This window comes from Salmo trutta, unplaced genomic scaffold, assembly GCF_901001165.1.
Source record: "Salmo trutta unplaced genomic scaffold, fSalTru1.1, whole genome shotgun sequence".
In the NCBI taxonomy this organism is placed as follows: Eukaryota; Metazoa; Chordata; class Actinopteri; order Salmoniformes; family Salmonidae; genus Salmo; species Salmo trutta.
Genome location: NW_021822337.1, coordinates 1 through 17,500, shown reverse-complemented (window position 1 = coordinate 17,500; position 17,500 = coordinate 1). Strand labels below are relative to the sequence as shown.

General features: G+C 43.6%; 23 non-coding genes and 9 pseudogenes across 23 annotated transcripts; all 32 read left to right on the top strand.

The window, feature by feature from the left end:
* Positions 1–5,298: 5,298 nt before the first annotated feature.
* On the top strand, positions 5,299–5,417 carry LOC115181854 (5S ribosomal RNA). Its single transcript, XR_003873530.1, has one exon. It is a non-coding gene; the product is annotated as a 5S ribosomal RNA (ribosomal RNA).
* A 408-nt stretch (positions 5,418–5,825) lies between these two features.
* Positions 5,826–5,944, top strand: LOC115181874 (uncharacterized; annotated as a pseudogene).
* A 409-nt stretch (positions 5,945–6,353) lies between these two features.
* LOC115181861 (5S ribosomal RNA) lies at positions 6,354–6,472 on the top strand. Its single transcript, XR_003873537.1, has one exon. It is a non-coding gene; the product is annotated as a 5S ribosomal RNA (ribosomal RNA).
* Positions 6,473–6,633: 161 nt separating this feature from the next.
* LOC115181839 (5S ribosomal RNA) lies at positions 6,634–6,752 on the top strand. The gene has a single exon (XR_003873516.1). It is a non-coding gene; the product is annotated as a 5S ribosomal RNA (ribosomal RNA).
* A 161-nt stretch (positions 6,753–6,913) lies between these two features.
* On the top strand, positions 6,914–7,032 carry LOC115181811 (uncharacterized; annotated as a pseudogene).
* A 161-nt stretch (positions 7,033–7,193) lies between these two features.
* LOC115181848 (5S ribosomal RNA) lies at positions 7,194–7,312 on the top strand. Its single transcript, XR_003873525.1, has one exon. It is a non-coding gene; the product is annotated as a 5S ribosomal RNA (ribosomal RNA).
* Positions 7,313–7,472: 160 nt separating this feature from the next.
* LOC115181877 (uncharacterized) lies at positions 7,473–7,591 on the top strand (annotated as a pseudogene).
* Positions 7,592–7,752: 161 nt separating this feature from the next.
* Positions 7,753–7,861, top strand: LOC115181813 (uncharacterized; annotated as a pseudogene).
* Positions 7,862–8,022: 161 nt separating this feature from the next.
* Positions 8,023–8,141, top strand: LOC115181836 (5S ribosomal RNA). The gene has a single exon (XR_003873514.1). It is a non-coding gene; the product is annotated as a 5S ribosomal RNA (ribosomal RNA).
* A 161-nt stretch (positions 8,142–8,302) lies between these two features.
* On the top strand, positions 8,303–8,421 carry LOC115181871 (uncharacterized; annotated as a pseudogene).
* Positions 8,422–8,582: 161 nt separating this feature from the next.
* LOC115181858 (5S ribosomal RNA) lies at positions 8,583–8,701 on the top strand. The gene has a single exon (XR_003873534.1). It is a non-coding gene; the product is annotated as a 5S ribosomal RNA (ribosomal RNA).
* A 408-nt stretch (positions 8,702–9,109) lies between these two features.
* On the top strand, positions 9,110–9,228 carry LOC115181835 (5S ribosomal RNA). Its single transcript, XR_003873513.1, has one exon. It is a non-coding gene; the product is annotated as a 5S ribosomal RNA (ribosomal RNA).
* A 161-nt stretch (positions 9,229–9,389) lies between these two features.
* Positions 9,390–9,508, top strand: LOC115181869 (5S ribosomal RNA). Its single transcript, XR_003873545.1, has one exon. It is a non-coding gene; the product is annotated as a 5S ribosomal RNA (ribosomal RNA).
* Positions 9,509–9,918: 410 nt separating this feature from the next.
* LOC115181864 (5S ribosomal RNA) lies at positions 9,919–10,037 on the top strand. The gene has a single exon (XR_003873540.1). It is a non-coding gene; the product is annotated as a 5S ribosomal RNA (ribosomal RNA).
* A 161-nt stretch (positions 10,038–10,198) lies between these two features.
* Positions 10,199–10,317, top strand: LOC115181834 (5S ribosomal RNA). Its single transcript, XR_003873512.1, has one exon. It is a non-coding gene; the product is annotated as a 5S ribosomal RNA (ribosomal RNA).
* Positions 10,318–10,478: 161 nt separating this feature from the next.
* On the top strand, positions 10,479–10,597 carry LOC115181847 (5S ribosomal RNA). The gene has a single exon (XR_003873524.1). It is a non-coding gene; the product is annotated as a 5S ribosomal RNA (ribosomal RNA).
* A 409-nt stretch (positions 10,598–11,006) lies between these two features.
* LOC115181852 (5S ribosomal RNA) lies at positions 11,007–11,125 on the top strand. Its single transcript, XR_003873529.1, has one exon. It is a non-coding gene; the product is annotated as a 5S ribosomal RNA (ribosomal RNA).
* Positions 11,126–11,286: 161 nt separating this feature from the next.
* Positions 11,287–11,405, top strand: LOC115181833 (5S ribosomal RNA). The gene has a single exon (XR_003873511.1). It is a non-coding gene; the product is annotated as a 5S ribosomal RNA (ribosomal RNA).
* Positions 11,406–11,814: 409 nt separating this feature from the next.
* Positions 11,815–11,933, top strand: LOC115181832 (5S ribosomal RNA). The gene has a single exon (XR_003873510.1). It is a non-coding gene; the product is annotated as a 5S ribosomal RNA (ribosomal RNA).
* A 161-nt stretch (positions 11,934–12,094) lies between these two features.
* LOC115181831 (5S ribosomal RNA) lies at positions 12,095–12,213 on the top strand. The gene has a single exon (XR_003873509.1). It is a non-coding gene; the product is annotated as a 5S ribosomal RNA (ribosomal RNA).
* A 161-nt stretch (positions 12,214–12,374) lies between these two features.
* On the top strand, positions 12,375–12,493 carry LOC115181830 (5S ribosomal RNA). The gene has a single exon (XR_003873507.1). It is a non-coding gene; the product is annotated as a 5S ribosomal RNA (ribosomal RNA).
* A 411-nt stretch (positions 12,494–12,904) lies between these two features.
* Positions 12,905–13,024, top strand: LOC115181866 (5S ribosomal RNA). The gene has a single exon (XR_003873542.1). It is a non-coding gene; the product is annotated as a 5S ribosomal RNA (ribosomal RNA).
* Positions 13,025–13,186: 162 nt separating this feature from the next.
* LOC115181829 (5S ribosomal RNA) lies at positions 13,187–13,305 on the top strand. Its single transcript, XR_003873506.1, has one exon. It is a non-coding gene; the product is annotated as a 5S ribosomal RNA (ribosomal RNA).
* Positions 13,306–13,714: 409 nt separating this feature from the next.
* On the top strand, positions 13,715–13,833 carry LOC115181828 (5S ribosomal RNA). The gene has a single exon (XR_003873505.1). It is a non-coding gene; the product is annotated as a 5S ribosomal RNA (ribosomal RNA).
* A 161-nt stretch (positions 13,834–13,994) lies between these two features.
* On the top strand, positions 13,995–14,113 carry LOC115181816 (5S ribosomal RNA). The gene has a single exon (XR_003873504.1). It is a non-coding gene; the product is annotated as a 5S ribosomal RNA (ribosomal RNA).
* A 161-nt stretch (positions 14,114–14,274) lies between these two features.
* On the top strand, positions 14,275–14,394 carry LOC115181863 (5S ribosomal RNA). The gene has a single exon (XR_003873539.1). It is a non-coding gene; the product is annotated as a 5S ribosomal RNA (ribosomal RNA).
* Positions 14,395–14,802: 408 nt separating this feature from the next.
* Positions 14,803–14,922, top strand: LOC115181865 (5S ribosomal RNA). The gene has a single exon (XR_003873541.1). It is a non-coding gene; the product is annotated as a 5S ribosomal RNA (ribosomal RNA).
* A 161-nt stretch (positions 14,923–15,083) lies between these two features.
* Positions 15,084–15,202, top strand: LOC115181838 (5S ribosomal RNA). Its single transcript, XR_003873515.1, has one exon. It is a non-coding gene; the product is annotated as a 5S ribosomal RNA (ribosomal RNA).
* Positions 15,203–15,613: 411 nt separating this feature from the next.
* LOC115181819 (uncharacterized) lies at positions 15,614–15,734 on the top strand (annotated as a pseudogene).
* Positions 15,735–15,895: 161 nt separating this feature from the next.
* On the top strand, positions 15,896–16,017 carry LOC115181825 (uncharacterized; annotated as a pseudogene).
* Positions 16,018–16,944: 927 nt separating this feature from the next.
* On the top strand, positions 16,945–17,063 carry LOC115181823 (uncharacterized; annotated as a pseudogene).
* Positions 17,064–17,225: 162 nt separating this feature from the next.
* LOC115181870 (uncharacterized) lies at positions 17,226–17,346 on the top strand (annotated as a pseudogene).
* The last annotated feature ends 154 nt before the right edge of the window (positions 17,347–17,500 follow it).

Here is a 17,500-nt window from a genome sequence, read left to right as displayed (position 1 = left end):
GTTCTACGTGATTGCCCTGATTTTGCCTGTCATAAGTGTGGTGAGCAGGGGCATTACGCAAGAGAGTGTAATGGGAGAAGAGAACGCGGTTGTGTTGGTTGCGGGAGGAGTGTTAGGCAGTGCTCCTGTACCCAGGGTGATGGAGCTCCTGGATTGTCAAATCAGGTAATCAGCGGGGATGGTGTGGAGGAGAGCGAGATGGAGGAATCTGGGGAGGAAATGAGGATGGGGGAGGAGTCCCAGAGACGGATGGAGGATGAAGAAGACCAGAGGCAGTCGGAGGATGAAGAAGAGAAGGGGCCATGTCCTGTGGGAAAGGAGGTCTCCAAGGGGAAGGATATCAGTTCAAGCCTAGACGGTGTGGAGATGGAGGGCGTTCCTGGTGGAGAGGAGGGGGTAGCGGGGTGTACGGGAGAAGCAACTGGAGCGGCATTGGCTTCGGATTCTGGGGGTGCGGTGGAGAACCCGAAGGTGTCTGTAGTCCCGGGAGGCTCTTCTCAGGAGATGGCTCCTGCTCGGGATGATTCTTACAAGCGTAAAGGGTCTGGAGAAGAGATGACGGGGGAAGAGATGGAGTTTATACAATCTGAGCGGAGGGATAATAAAAAGAACCTGATAGCCAAGAAGAAGAAAAGGGTAAAAGATCTATCATGACGGACTGGATTGATTTCCTCCTCTATGTATCCGTTATGGTGAGAGTTGTCTCTATCAACACCAATGGACTTCGTAGCAAAGAAAAGCTAGAGCTGGTGTTGGAAGCTTTCTGTGCAGACATATTATGTCTTCAGGAGACTCACTGGACTGAGCCGTATATGGATAACGTAAGACAGCGATGGAATGGACAAATGTACGTGAGTAATGGTACTGTGCGTGCATGTGGAGTAGCTATTTTGGTTAAACAAGATGTTGTGTCTAATTTAAGTTTGTTATGTGCTGATAATGAAGGTCGAATGGTGGGAGTGGGTTTCACGTTTAAAGGTGTGGATTATTCATTGTACAATGTGTATGCTCCTAATACTGAAATTGAGAGAAGGGTTTTGTTTATGTCTATGGGGGGATTATGTGGGAGAAACTGTCTGCTTGTTGGAGATTTTAATGTATGGATGGATAGGTTGGATGCCTCAAGTAGCGCACATTTTGGCTCTGACTCTTCTCGTGGCGCACTATTAAAGGTAATGCAGGATGAGGATTTGGTGGATATATGGAGGGAGAGGAATCCAGATAAGCGGGTGTTCTCTCGCAGACAAGTGGTGAGGGGAGAGCTCAGGCAGTCACGCATAGATTTGTGTCTTGCTCATAGAGCGGTTGCGAACTTGGTTGTGGGGGTAGAGTATTCCCACACATTTTTTAGTGACCATGATGCTCTGCTTTTCCGGCTGGGTGCGTCGAGGGAGGGGAGGGTGGGGGGGTTGTGGTGTCTTAATGCCAGTCTGCTGAAGGATGAGGGGTTTAAGGGAGCAGTGAAAGAGTGTGTGAATGAGGCCATGTCAGATCCTCTGTTTGAGTCTGATGTGTGTGTGTGGTGGGAAGGTTTAAAAGGGGAGTTCAAGCGGCTGGCAATATATTGTGCAAGACAGGCTAGTGTGGTAAGAAGGAGGGAAGAGAGGATTCTTAAGTCCCACCTGATATTTGAGTTAGAAAAGATAGAAAATTGTCCAGGATATGATATTGCAGATTACCTGAGGCTGCGGGAGGAGTTGAAGGTCTTAGAGAGGCATAGGTGTATGGGGGCAGTGGTGAGGAGTAGAGCGCAGTATGTAGTGGAGGGGGAGAGGAGTACTGCTTTTTTTCTGGGGTTAGAAAGGCGGAAGCAGGAAAGGAGTTTTCTAACTGAGCTTTTAAATGAGCGGGGGGAGAGGGTGACAGATTTGGAAGGTATTTTGAATACAGTGCATTCTTTTTATAAAGGTTTATTTACTTCAGGCGGGGTGGATGAGGTGTGTATGAGAAGTGTGCTAGAAGCAGTGGAGGTAAGGGTGTCAACTGATGATGTGGAGATGTGTGATGCCGATTTTACATTGGCAGAGGTTAAAGCTGCAATCTTAGGCCTGAATTTGAATAAGAGCCCAGGTTCAGATGGTCTGACTGCAGAGTTTTACCGTGAGTTTAGTGACATACTAGCCCCACTGATGCTGCGTGTATTTGAGTGTATGGAGGAGAGGAGGGAAGTCCCAGAATCATTAGCTTTGGGGGTGTTGAATGTGGTGTACAAAAGGAAGGGAAGTCGACTGAAACTTGAGAACTACAGACCGATAACCCTTTTGAACTCTGACAATAAGGTGCTGGCTAAGGTAATGGCCAATAGGTTGAAAAAGGTGATGGGTAGCATTATAGCACCTACTCAGGCCTATGGGGTACCGGGGAGGGATATAGTTGACACCCTCTGCACTATCCGGGATGTAGTGAGGCATATGGGGGATGTGGGTGGGGTGGTGCTCTGTATGGATCTGAATAAAGCCTTTGATCGGGTGGAGCATCGGTTCCTGTTAGAGACCATGGCAAAATTTGGGTTTGGGCCTCGTATAAAAGAATGGGTGAAGCTTTTGTATGGGTCAGCTAGCAGTGTCGTTAAGTGTAATGGTGTGCTGACTGATCCCTTTCCCCTGGGCAGGTCTGTTAGGCAGGGTTGTCCACTGTCTGCTTTGCTGTACAGCATATCAGTTGAGCCTTTGGCTGCTTTTGTTAAGCGTGATAGAGGAGTGCATGGAGTAGACCTGCCGGGGGGTGGCGTTAGTGTGCTGCATCATTACGCTGATGATACCACCTGTACTGTGCGGGATGGAGGGAGTGTGAATTGTCTGATGAAGTGTTTTGATGTGTATGGGAGAGCTTCTGGGGCTAAGGTGAATGTTGAAAAATCTGAAATGTTATGCGTTTCTGATACGGTTGTGTCTACAAGTAACATTCCTTTTAAGACTGTTACAGAACATTTGAGAATTTTGGGTGTGAATATTGGGGTAGATGAGCTGGAGGCGAGAGACTTTACTTGGACAGGGGTGATTAATAAAATGAAGTCGACCTTGAATTACTGGAAACAAAGGAAATTAAAATTGAGGGGGAAAGTGGTGGTGGTGAATGCTCTGTTGATGTCAAAATGTGTATATACTTTAGGGGTTCTGGACATGCCTGTATGGGCTCTGAAGGAAATTAATAATGTAGTGTCTGGGTTCCTGTGGGGTGGGAAGGGTGTGAAAATTGCTCATGATGTGATGATAGCAGATTATGATAGGGGTGGGTTGAGATTAGTAGATCTGGAGGTTAAGTTAAAAGCCATACGGGTTAAGAGAGTGAAACAGTTTTTGTACGGGGAGGAGGGTCAGGGGTGGAAGGAGTTTTTCAGACATTGGTTGCATAGGAGTGGAGGATGCGGAGATTATGGGTTGTTAATGTGTTTAAAGCCTAGCATGTATGCAGAGGTGCCTGCCTTTTATCAGGAGGTGTTCAGGGCCTGGGCAGAGTTTTTACCGCAGGTTAGCTATGAGTGTGACTCTATTGGGGTGATTTTGAATCTACCGGTTTTTATGAACCCATTGCTGCAATCTGAGGGAAAGATGCTGGAGAGTAAGGTGCTTATGAGGGCAGGTATGATAAGAGTGAGGGACTTTAGGTATGAGGTGGTGCCGGGGTTCCTGCCTGATCAGGCGATATTAGATACTGTCTGGAGTGTAGATGAGGATGTCAGGAAAGGGACGGTGTTGAGAATGTATGAGAGGATAAAGGAGTGTTTTCCAAGGGAGTGGGTGAGGCTGCTGGACAATCACATGAGTAAGGGGGTATTAGAGACTTTGCCTGAGATGCAGGTGAAATGTGGGGAGTCTGTGCAAGCCTTATCCTCTACCAAGGTGAGGGCCTTCTACTGGGCTCTTCTTACCAGGAAGGTCAAGGCGCCTGCATCTGAGAAAGTGTGGAGGCAAGTGTTTCCAGGGTTGGATGTGGAGCGGTTGTGGGAGAAGATGGTAGTGAGGCTCAACAGTCTTGAATGTACACATTTTGATTTTATGTTGAGGCACAATCGGGTGTTTACCAAGGTGGTGTTACATCAGGTAGACAGGTCAGTGTCTCGTGTGTGTGACGTATGTAGAGTTATGGATGAAAATCTGATGCACATGATGTTTGAGTGTGTCGAGGTAGCTGGGTTCTATGTGAGGTTGAGGGACATGCTAGAAAGGTACTGGGGAGTAGAGTTAATAGGAGGGGTGGATTGGAGGTGTTTGGTATTGTTTGGAGTGTGTCAGCATGTGAAGGGGGTGAATATTGAATTATTGAATTTTATGCTGTCACATGCAAGGTATGCTGTATATTCGAGGAGGAACTTGGCAAGGTTTGAGGGCAAGAGGGTGACAGTGTGGAAGGTGTTTGAAGGTATGGTCAAGAAGGATGTGGGATTGATGCATAGGTCTAGGCAGAAGGATTTTGAAAGTGTGTTTGTGAAGGATTGTGGATTCATTGCTGTGGGGGAGGATGGAGGTTTGGTGTATGGGTTTTGATGTGCAAAGTTTTGGAGAGATATCATCAATCATTTAAAAAAATTGTTTTTGAGAATTTCTTAGTTTTTATTTGATAGGGGGTTGCTTTTAACCTCTCTAATTTCATGGAATTTGTTTTATCTTAGTCTTGTATGTAATGTTTGTATGAAGTTGGTTTGGAATTTTTATTTTGTTTGGTTTTATTTGATAGTGGGTAAAATTGGATGCCTACCGATGTTTAGTCTTGTGTTGATTGAAGGTTTTGCATATTGAATTGAAAAATTGTAAAATAAGATTTTTATAATAAAAAAAAAAAAAAAAAAAAAAGGTACGCCCGATCTCGTCTGATCTCGGAATCTAAGCAGGGTCGGGCCTGGTTAGTACTTGGATGGGAGACCGCCTGGGAATACCAGGTGCTGTAAGCTTTTTGTCCACGAGGGTGTGCTCTTACACTATTTCATCAGCAACATTGCCTTATTGTAAGCATTTAATGATGAATTGACTAAATGCAGCTTCCTGCCTTTTAATAGGATCAAAGTTCCGTGTGTTGTCAGTTAGCATCTGCCTTGTATTTATAAGACAAATAATAATATTGTTGCTGAATGCAGCTTGTGTGTGCTTTGTGCTCCCTTACCCTGTTCAAATGATGAAATAAATAAAGTTTGTATTTTATCCAACTACCTGTGCTATAAAGTGATGGCTATAGTGTTTGTAATTTCTTCTACTTTTTCAGTGACACAAAGTTCAAGCTGCTTATCTAATTGGTGAAAATGCAATGTCTGTTTATCAGACTCACTTTGACTATATATGTTGTACCAAGAGATTGTTTATTGTTTACGGCCATACCAGCCTGGGTACGCCTGATCTCGTCTGATCTCGGAAGCTAAGCAGGGTCGGGCCTGGTTAGTACTTGGATGGGAGACCGCCTGGGAATACCAGGTGCTGTAAGCTTTTGTCCACGAGGGTGTGCTCTTACACTATTTCATCAGCAACACTGCCTTGTAGTAAGCATTTAATGATGAATTGACTAAATGCAGCTTCCTGCCTTTTTAATAGGATCAAAGTTCCGTGTGTTGTCAGTTAGCATCTGCCTTGTATTTATAAGACAAATAATAATATTGTTGCTGAATGCAGCTTGTGTGTGCTTTGTGCTCCCTTACCCTGTTCAAATGATGAAAAGAAATAAAGTTTGTATTTTATCCAACTACCTGTGCTATAAAGTGATGGCTACAGTGTTTGTAATTTCTTCTACTTTTTCAGTGACACAAAGTTCAAGCTGCTTATCTAATTGGTGAAAATGCAATGTCTGTTTATCAGACTCACTTTGACTATATATGTTGTACCAAGAGATTGTTTATCGTTTACGGCCATACCAGCCTGGGTACGCCCGATCTCGTCTGATCTGGGAAACTAAGCAGGGTCGGGACTGGTTAGTACTTGGATGGGAGACCGCCTGGGAATACCAGGTGCTGTAAGCTTTTTGTCCACGAGGGTGTGCTCTTACACTATTTCATCAGCAACACTGCCTTGTAGTAAGCATTTAATGATGAATTGACTAAATGCAGCTTCCTGCCTTTTTAATAGGATCAAAGTTCCGTGTGTTGTCAGTTAGCATCTGCCTTGTATTTATAAGACAAATAATAATATTGTTGCTGAATGCAGCTTGTGTGTGCTTTGTGCTCCCTTACCCTGTTCAAATGATGAAAATAAATAAAGTTTGTATTTTATCCAACTACCTGTGCTATAAAGTGACGGCTACAGTGTTTGTAATTTCTTCTACTTTTTCAGTGACACAAAGTTCAAGCTGCTTATCTAATTGGTGAAAATGCAATGTCTGTTTATCAGACTCACTTTGACTATATATGTTGTACCAAGAGATTGTTTATTGTTTACGGCCATACCAGCCTGGGTACGCCTGATCTCGTCTGATCTCGGAAGCTAAGCAGGTTCGGGCCTGGTTAGTACTTGGATGGGAGACCGCCTGGGAATACCAGGTGCTGTAAGCTTTTTGTCCACGAGGGTGTGCTCTTACACTATTTCATCAGCAACACTGCCTTGTAGTAAGCATTTAATGATGAATTGACTAAATGCAGCTTCCTGCTGCAAAATGCAGTCTGTTTATCAGACTCACTTTGACTATATATGTTGTACCAAGAGATTGTTTAACGTTTACGGCCATACCAGCCTGGGTACGCCCGATCTCGTCTGATCTCGGAAGCTAAGCAGGGTCGGGCCTGGTTAGTACTTGGATGGGAGACCGCCTGGGAATACCAGGTGCTGTAAGCTTTTTGTCCACGAGGGTGTGCTCTTACACTATTTCATCAGCAACACTGCCTTGTAGTAAGCATTTAATGATGAATTGACTAAATGCAGCTTCCTGCTGCAAAATGCAGTCTGTTTATCAGACTCACTTTGACTATATATGTTGTACCAAGAGATTGTTTATTGTTTATGGCCATACCAGCCTGGGTACGCCCGATCTCGTCTGATCTGGGAAACTAAGCAGGGTCGGGACTGGTTAGTACTTGGATGGGAGACCGCCTGGGAATACCAGGTGCTGTAAGCTTTTTGTCCACGAGGGTGTGCTCTTACACTATTTCATCAGCAACACTGCCTTGTAGTAAGCATTTAATGATGAATTGACTAAATGCAGCTTCCTGCTGCAAAATGCAGTCTGTTTATCAGACTCACTTTGACTATATATGTTGTACCAAGAGATTGTTTATTGTTTATGGCCATACCAGCCTGGGTACGCCCGATCTCGTCTGATCTCGGAAGCTAAGCAGGGTCGGGCCTGGTTAGTACTTGGATGGGAGACCGCCTGGGAATACCAGGTGCTGTAAGCTTTTGTCCACGAGGGTGTGCTCTTACACTATTTCATCAGCAACACTGCCTTGTAGTAAGCATTTAATGATGAATTGACTAAATGCAGCTTCCTGCTGCAAAATGCAGTCTGTTTATCAGACTCACTTTGACTATATATGTTGTACCAAGAGATTGTTTATTGTTTATGGCCATACCAGCCTGGGTACGCCCGATCTCGTCTGATCTGGGAAACTAAGCAGGGTCGGGACTGGTTAGTACTTGGATGGGAGACCGCCTGGGAATACCAGGTGCTGTAAGCTTTTTGTCCACGAGGGTGTGCTCTTACACTATTTCATCAGCAACACTGCCTTGTAGTAAGCATTTAATGATGAATTGACTAAATGCAGATTCCTGCTGCAAAATGCAGTCTGTTTATCAGACTCACTTTGACTATATATGTTGTACCAAGAGATTGTTTATTGTTTATGGCCATACCAGCCTGGGTACGCCTGATCTCGGAAGCTAAGCAGGGTCGGGCCTGGTTAGTACTTGGATGGGAGACCGCCTGGGAATACCAGGTGCTGTAAGCTTTTTGTCCACGAGGGTGTGCTCTTACACTATTTCATCAGCAACACTGCCTTGTAGTAAGCATTTAATGATGAATTGACGAAATGCAGCTTCCTGCTGCAAAATGCAGTCTGTTTATCAGACTCACTTTGACTATATATGTTGTACCAAGAGATTGTTTAACGTTTACGGCCATACCAGCCTGGGTACGCCCGATCTCGTCTGATCTCGGAAGCTAAGCAGGGTCGGGCCTGGTTAGTACTTGGATGGGAGACCGCCTGGGAATACCAGGTGCTGTAAGCTTTTTGTCCACGAGGGTGTGCTCTTACACTATTTCATCAGCAACACTGCCTTGTAGTAAGCATTTAATGATGAATTGACTAAATGCAGCTTCCTGCTGCAAAATGCAGTCTGTTTATCAGACTCACTTTGACTATATATGTTGTACCAAGAGATTGTTTATCGTTTATGGCCATACCAGCCTGGGTACGCCCGATCTCGTCTGATCTGGGAAACTAAGCAGGGTCGGGCCTGGTTAGTACTTGGATGGGAGACCGCCTGGGAATACCAGGTGCTGTAAGCTTTTTGTCCACGAGGGTGTGCTCTTACACTATTTCATCAGCAACACTGCCTTGTAGTAAGCATTTAATGATGAATTGACTAAATGCAGATTCCTGCTGCAAAATGCAGTCTGTTTATCAGACTCACTTTGACTATATATGTTGTACCAAGAGATTGTTTATCGTTTAAGGCCATACCAGCCTGGGTACGCCCGATCTCGTCTGATCTCGGAAGCTAAGCAGGGTCGGGCCTGGTTAGTACTTGGATGGGAGACCGCCTGGGAATACCAGGTGCTGTAAGCTTTTTGTCCACGAGGGTGTGCTCTTACACTATTTCATCAGCAACATTGCCTTATTGTAAGCATTTAATGATGAATTGACTAAATGCAGCTTCCTGCCTTTTTAATAGGATCAAAGTTCCGTGTGTTGTCAGTTAGCATCTGCCTTGTATTTATAATACAAATAATAATATTGTTGCTGAATGCAGCTTGTGTGTGCTTTGTGCTCCCTTACCCTGTTCAAATGATGAAAAGAAATAAAGTTTGTATTTATCCAACTACCTGTGCTATAAAGTGATGGCTACAGTGTTTGTAATTTCTTCTACTTTTTCAGTGACACAAAGTTCAAGCTGCTTATCTAATTGGTGAAAATGCAATGTCTGTTTATCAGACTCACTTTGACTATATATGTTGTACCAAGAGATTGTTTATTGTTTACGGCCATACCAGCCTGGGTACGCCCGATCTCGTCTGATCTCGGAAGCTAAGCAGGGTCGGGCCTGGTTAGTACTTGGATGGGAGACCGCCTGGGAATACCAGGTGCTGTAAGCTTTTTGTCCACGAGGGTGTGCTCTTACACTATTTCATCAGCAACACTGCCTTGTAGTAAGCATTTAATGATGAATTGACTAAATGCAGCTTCCTGCTGCAAAATGCAGTCTGTTTATCAGACTCACTTTGACTATATATGTTGTACCAAGAGATTGTTTAATGTTTAAGGCCATACCTGCCTGGGTACGCCCGATCTCGTCTGATCTCGGAAGCTAAGCAGGGTTGGGCCTTGTTAGTACTTGGATGGGAGACCGCCTGGGAATACCAGGTGCTGTAAGCTTTTTGTCCACGAGGGTGTGCTCTTACAGTATTTCATCAGCAACACTGCCTTGTAGTAAGCATTTAATGATGAATTGACTAAATGCAGCTTCCTGCCTTTTTAATAGGATCAAAGTTCCGTGTGTTGTCAGTTAGCATCTGCCTTGTATTTATAAGACAAATAATAATATTGTTGCTGAATGCAGCTTGTGTGTGCTTTGTGCTCCCTTACCCTGTTCAAATGATGAAAAGAAATAAAGTTTGTATTTTATCCAACTACCTGTGCTATAAAGTGATGGCTACAGTGTTTGTAATTTCTTCTACTTTTTCAGTGACACAAAGTTCAAGCTGCTTATCTAATTGGTGAAAATGCAATGTCTGTTTATCAGACTCACTTTGACTATATATGTTGTACCAAGAGATTGTTTAATCTTTTATTGCCATACCAGCCTGGGTACGCCCGATCTCGTCTGATCTCGGAAGCTAAGCAGGGTTGGGCCTGGTTAGTACTTGGATGGGAGACCGCCTGGGAATACCAGGTGCTGTAAGCTTTTTGTCCACGAGGGTGTGCTCTTACACTATTTCATCAGCAACACTGCCTTGTAGTAAGCATTTAATGATGAATTGACTAAATGCAGCTTCCTGCTGCAAAATGCAGTCTGTTTATCAGACTCACTTTGACTATATATGTTGTACCAAGAGATTGTTTATCGTTTACGGCCATACCAGCCTGGGTACGCCCGATCTCGTCTGATCTCGGAAGCTAAGCAGGGTCGGGCCTGGTTAGTACTTGGATGGGAGACCGCCTGGGAATACCAGGTGCTGTAAGCTTTTTGTCCACGAGGGTGTGCTCTTACACTATTTCATCAGCAACACTGCCTTGTAGTAAGCATTTAATGATGAATTGACTAAATGCAGCTTCCTGCTGCAAAATGCAGTCTGTTTATCAGACTCACTTTGACTATATATGTTGTACCAAGAGATTGTTTATCGTTTATGGCCATACCAGCCTGGGTACGCCCGATCTCGTCTGATCTCGGAAGCTAAGCAGGGTCGGGCCTGGTTAGTACTTGGATGGGAGACCGCCTGGGAATACCAGGTGCTGTAAGCTTTTTGTCCACGAGGGTGTGCTCTTACACTATTTCATCAGCAACACTGCCTTGTAGTAAGCATTTAATGATGAATTGACTAAATGCAGCTTCCTGCCTTTTTAATAGGATCAAAGTTCCGTGTGTTGTCAGTTAGCATCTGCCTTGTATTTATAAGACAAATAATAATATTGTTGCTGAATGCAGCTTGTGTGTGCTTTGTGCTCCCTTACCCTGTTCAAATGATGAAAAGAAATAAAGTTTGTATTTTATCCAACTACCTGTGCTATAAAGTGATGGCTACAGTGTTTGTAATTTCTTCTACTTTTTCAGTGACACAAAGTTCAAGCTGCTTATCTAATTGGTGAAAATGCAATGTCTGTTTATCAGACTCACTTTGACTATATATGTTGTACCAAGAGATTGTTTATCGTTTACGGCCATACCAGCCTGGGTACGCCTGATCTCGTCTGATCTCGGAAGCTAAGCAGGGTCGGGCCTGGTTAGTACTTGGATGGGAGACCGCCTGGGAATACCAGGTGCTGTAAGCTTTTTGTCCACGAGGGTGTGCTCTTACACTATTTCATCAGCAACACTGCCTTGTAGTAAGCATTTAATGATGAATTGACTAAATGCAGCTTCCTGCTGCAAAATGCAGTCTGTTTATCAGACTCACTTTGACTATATATGTTGTACCAAGAGATTGTTTATCGTTTACGGCCATACCAGCCTGGGTACGCCCGATCTCGTCTGATCTCGGAAGCTAAGCAGGGTCGGGCCTGGTTAGTACTTGGATGGGAGACCGCCTGGGAATACCAGGTGCTGTAAGCTTTTTGTCCACGAGGGTGTGCTCTTACACTATTTCATCAGCAACACTGCCTTGTAGTAAGCATTTAATGATGAATTGACTAAATGCAGCTTCCTGCCTTTTTAATAGGATCAAAGTTCCGTGTGTTGTCAGTTAGCATCTGCCTTGTATTTATAAGACAAATAATAATATTGTTGCTGAATGCAGCTTGTGTGTGCTTTGTGCTCCCTTACCCTGTTCAAATGATGAAAAGAAATAAAGTTTGTATTTTATCCAACTACCTGTGCTATAAAGTGATGGCTACAGTGTTTGTAATTTCTTCTACTTTTTCAGTGACACAAAGTTCAAGCTGCTTATCTAATTGGTGAAAATGCAATGTCTGTTTATCAGACTCACTTTGACTATATATGTTGTACCAAGAGATTGTTTATCGTTTACGGCCATACCAGCCTGGGTACGCCCGATCTCGTCTGATCTCGGAAGCTAAGCAGGGTCGGGCCTGGTTAGTACTTGGATGGGAGACCGCCTGGGAATACCAGGTGCTGTAAGCTTTTTGTCCACGAGGGTGTGCTCTTACACTATTTCATCAGCAACACTGCCTTGTAGTAAGCATTTAATGATGAATTGACTAAATGCAGCTTCCTGCTGCAAAATGCAGTCTGTTTATCAGACTCACTTTGACTATATATGTTGTACCAAGAGATTGTTTATCGTTTACGGCCATACCAGCCTGGGTACGCCCGATCTCGTCTGATCTCGGAAGCTAAGCAGGGTCGGGCCTGGTTAGTACTTGGATGGGAGACCGCCTGGGAATACCAGGTGCTGTAAGCTTTTTGTCCACGAGGGTGTGCTCTTACACTATTTCATCAGCAACACTGCCTTGTAGTAAGCATTTAATGATGAATTGACTAAATGCAGCTTCCTGCTGCAAAATGCAGTCTGTTTATCAGACTCACTTTGACTATATATGTTGTACCAAGAGATTGTTTATCGTTTACGGCCATACCAGCCTGGGTACGCCCGATCTCGTCTGATCTCGGAAGCTAAGCAGGGTCGGGCCTGGTTAGTACTTGGATGGGAGACCGCCTGGGAATACCAGGTGCTGTAAGCTTTTTGTCCACGAGGGTGTGCTCTTACACTATTTCATCAGCAACACTTGCCTTGTAGTAAGCATTTAATGATGAATTGACTAAATGCAGCTTCCTGCCTTTTTAATAGGATCAAAGTTCCGTGTGTTGTCAGTTAGCATCTGCCTTGTATTTATAAGACAAATAATAATATTGTTGCTGAATGCAGCTTGTGTGTGCTTTGTGCTCCCTTACCCTGTTCAAATGATGAAAAGAAATAAAGTTTGTATTTTATCCAACTACCTGTGCTATAAAGTGATGGCTACAGTGTTTGTAATTTCTTCTACTTTTTCAGTGACACAAAGTTCAAGCTGCTTATCTAATTGGTGAAAATGCAATGTCTGTTTATCAGACTCACTTTGACTATATATGTTGTACCAAGAGATTGTTTATTCGTTTACGGCCATACCAGCCTGGGTACGCCCTGATCTCGTCTGATCTCGGAAGCTAAGCAGGGTCGGGCCTGGTTAGTACTTGGATGGGAGACCGCCTGGGAATACCAGGTGCTGTAAGCTTTTTGTCCACGAGGGTGTGCTCTTACACTATTTCATCAGCAACACTGCCTTGTAGTAAGCATTTAATGATGAATTGACTAAATGCAGCTTCCTGCTGCAAAATGCAGTCTGTTTATCAGACTCACTTTGACTATATATGTTGTACCAAGAGATTGTTTAATCGTTTACGGCCATACCAGCCTGGGTACGCCCGATCTCGTCTGATCTCGGAAGCTAAGCAGGGTCGGGCCTGGTTAGTACTTGGATGGGAGACCGCCTGGGAATACCAGGTGCTGTAAGCTTTTTGTCCACGAGGGTGTGCTCTTACAGTATTTCATCAGCAACACTGCCTTGTAGTAAGCATTTAATGATGAATTGACTAAATGCAGCTTCCTGCCTTTTTAATAGGATCAAAGTTCCGTGTGTTGTCAGTTAGCATCTGCCTTGTATTTATAAGACAAATAATAATATTGTTGCTGAATGCAGCTTGTGTGTGCTTTGTGCTCCCTTACCCTGTTCAAATGATGAAAAGAAATAAAGTTTGTATTTTATCCAACTACCTGTGCTATAAAGTGATGGCTACAGTGTTTGTAATTTCTTCTACTTTTTCAGTGACACAAAGTTCAAGCTGCTTATCTAATTGGTGAAAATGCAATGTCTGTTTATCAGACTCACTTTGACTATATATGTTGTACCAAGAGATTGTTTATCGTTTACGGCCATACCAGCCTGGGTACGCCCGATCTCGTCTGATCTCGGAAGCTAAGCAGGGTCGGGCCTGGTTAGTACTTGGATGGGAGACCGCCTGGGAATACCAGGTGCTGTAAGCTTTTTGTCCACGAGGGTGTGCTCTTACACTATTTCATCAGCAACACTGCCTTGTAGTAAGCATTTAATGATGAATTGACTAAATGCAGCTTCCTGCTGCAAAATGCAGTCTGTTTATCAGACTCACTTTGACTATATATGTTGTACCAAGAGATTGTTTATCGTTTACGGCCATACCAGCCTGGGTACGCCCGATCTCGTCTGATCTCGGAAGCTAAGCAGGGTCGGGCCTGGTTAGTACTTGGATGGGAGACCGCCTGGGAATACCAGGTGCTGTAAGCTTTTTGTCCACGAGGGTGTGCTCTTACACTATTTCATCAGCAACACTGCCTTGTAGTAAGCATTTAATGATGAATTGACTAAATGCAGCTTCCTGCTGCAAAATGCAGTCTGTTTATCAGACTCACTTTGACTATATATGTTGTACCAAGAGATTGTTTATCGTTTACTGGCCATACCAGCCTGGGTACGCCCGATCTCGTCTGATCTCGGAAGCTAAGCAGGGTCGGGCCTGGTTAGTACTTGGATGGGAGACCGCCTGGGAATACCAGGTGCTGTAAGCTTTTTGTCCACGAGGGTGTGCTCTTACACTATTTCATCAGCAACACTGCCTTGTAGTAAGCATTTAATGATGAATTGACTAAATGCAGCTTCCTGCCTTTTTAATAGGATCAAAGTTCCGTGTGTTGTCAGTTAGCATCTGCCTTGTATTTATAAGACAAATAATAATATTGTTGCTGAATGCAGCTTGTGTGTGCTTTGTGCTCCCTTACCCTGTTCAAATGATGAAAAGAAATAAGTTTGTATTTATCCAACTACCTGTGCTATAAAGTGATGGCTACAGTGTTTGTAATTTCTTCTACTTTTTCAGTGACACAAAGTTCAAGCTGCTTATCTAATTGGTGAAAATGCAATGTCTGTTTATCAGACTCACTTTGACTATATATGTTGTACCAAGAGATTGTTTATTCGTTTACGGCCATACCAGCCTGGGTACGCCCTGATCTCGTCTGATCTCGGAAGCTAAGCAGGGTCGGGCCTGGTTAGTACTTGGATGGGAGACCGCCTGGGAATACCAGGTGCTGTAAGCTTTTTGTCCACGAGGGTGTGCTCTTACACTATTTCATCAGCAACACTGCCTTGTAGTAAGCATTTAATGATGAATTGACTAAATGCAGCTTCCTGCTGCAAAATGCAGTCTGTTTATCAGACTCACTTTGACTATATATGTTGTACCAAGAGATTGTTTATCGTTTACGGCCATACCAGCCTGGGTACGCCCGATCTCGTCTGATCTCGGAAGCTAAGCAGGTTCGGGCCTGGTTAGTACTTGGATGGGAGACCGCCTGGGAATACCAGGTGCTGTAAGCTTTTTGTCCACGAGGGTGTGCTCTTACACGTATTTCATCAGCAACACTGCCTTGTAGTAAGCATTTAATGATGAATTGACTAAATGCAGCTTCCTGCCTTTTTAATAGGATCAAAGTTCCGTGTGTTGTCAGTTAGCATCTGCCTTGTATTTATAAGACAAATAATAATATTGTTGCTGAATGCAGCTTGTGTGTGCTTTGTGCTCCCTTACCCTGTTCAAATGATGAAAAGAAATAAGTTTGTATTTTATCCAACTACCTGTGCTATAAAGTGATTGGCTACAGTGTTTGTAATTTCTTCTACTTTTTCAGTGACACAAAGTTCAAGCTGCTTATCTAATTGGGTGAAAATGCAATGTCTGTTTATCAGACTCACTTTGACTATATATGTTGTACCAAGAGATTGTTTATTGTTTACGGCCATACCAGCCTGGGTACGCCTGATCTCGTCTGATCTCGGAAGCTAAGCAGGGTCGGGCCTGGTTAGTACTTGGATGGGGAGACCGCCTGGGAATACCAGGTGCAGGTAAGCTTTTTGTCCACGAGGGTGTGCTCTTACACTATTTCATCAGCAACACTGCCTTGTAGTAAGCATTTAATGATGAATTGACTAAATGCAGCTTCCTGCTGCAAAATGCAGTCTGTTTATCAGACTCACTTTGACTATATATGTTGTACCAAGAGATTGTTTAACGTTTACGGCCATACCAGCCTGGGTTCGCCCGATCTCGTCTGGATCTCGGAAGGCTAAGCAGGGTCTGGCCTGGTTAGTACTTGGATGGGAGGACCGCCTGGGAATACCAGGTGCTGTAGCTTTTTGTCCACGAGGGTGTGCTCTTACAGTATTTCATCAGCAAACTACTGCCTTGTAGTAAGAAGCATTTAATGATGAATTGACTAAATGCAGCTTCCTGCCTTTTTATAGGATCAAAGTTCCGTGTGTTGTCAGTTAGCATCTGCCTTGTATTTATAAGACAATAATAATATTGTTTGCTGAATGCAGCTTGTGTGTGCTTTGTGCTCCCTTACCCTGTTCAAATGATGAAAAGAAATAAAGTTTGTATTTATATCCAACTACCTGTGCTATAAAGTGATGGCTACATGTTTTGTAATTTCTTCTACTTTTTCAGTGACACAAGTTCAAGCTGCTTATCTAATTGGTGAAAATGCATGTCTGTTTATCAGACTCACTTGACTATATATGTTGTACCAAGAGATTTTTTATCGTTTACGGCCATACCAGCCTGGGTACGCCCGATCTCGTCTGATCTGGGAAACTAGCAGGTCGCGACTGGTTGTACTTGGATGGAGACCGCCTGGGAATACCAGGTGCTGTAAGCTTTTTGTCCACGAGGGTGTGCTCTTACACATTTCATCAGCAACACTGCCTTGTAGTAACATTTAATGATGAATTGACTAAATGCAGCTTCCTGCCTTTTTAATAGGATCAAAAGTTCCGTGTGTTTTCAGTTAGCATCTGCCTTGTATTTATAAGACAAATAATAATATTGTTGCTGAATGCACTTGTGTGTGCTTTGTGCTCCCTTACCCTGTTCAAATGATGAAAAAAATAAAGTTTGTATTTATCCAACTACCTGTGCTATAAAGTGACGGCTACAGTGTTTGTATTTCTTCTACTTTTTCAGTGACACAAAGTTCAAGCTGCTTATCTAATTGGTGAAAATGCAATGTCCTGTTTATCAGACTCACTTTGACTATATATGTTGTACCAAGATTGTTAACGTTTACGGCCATACCAGCCTGGGTACGCCCGATCTCGTCTGATCTCGGAAGCTCTAAGCAGGGTCGGGCCTGTTAGTACTTGGATGGGAGACCGCCTGGAATACCAGGTGCTGTAAGCTTTTTGTCCACGAGGGTGTGCTCTTACACTATTTCAATCAGCAACACTGCCTTGTAGTAAGCATTTAATGATGAATTGACTAAATCAGCTTCCTGCTGCAAAATGCAGTCTGTTTATCATACTCACCTTTGACTATATATGTTGTACCAAGAGATTGTTTATTGTTTATGGCCATACCAGCCTGGGTACTCTCCCGATCTCGTCTGATCTGGGAAGCTAAGCAGGGTCGGGCCTGGTTAGTACTTGGATGGGAGACCGCCTGGGAATACCAGGTGCTGTAAGCTTTTTGTCCACGAGGGTGTGCTCTTACACTATTTCATCAGCAACACTGCCTTAGTAAGCATTTAATGAATTGACTAAATGCAGATTCCTGCTGCAAAATGCGTCTGTTTATCAGACTCACCTTGACTATATATGTTGTACCAAGAGATTGTTTAA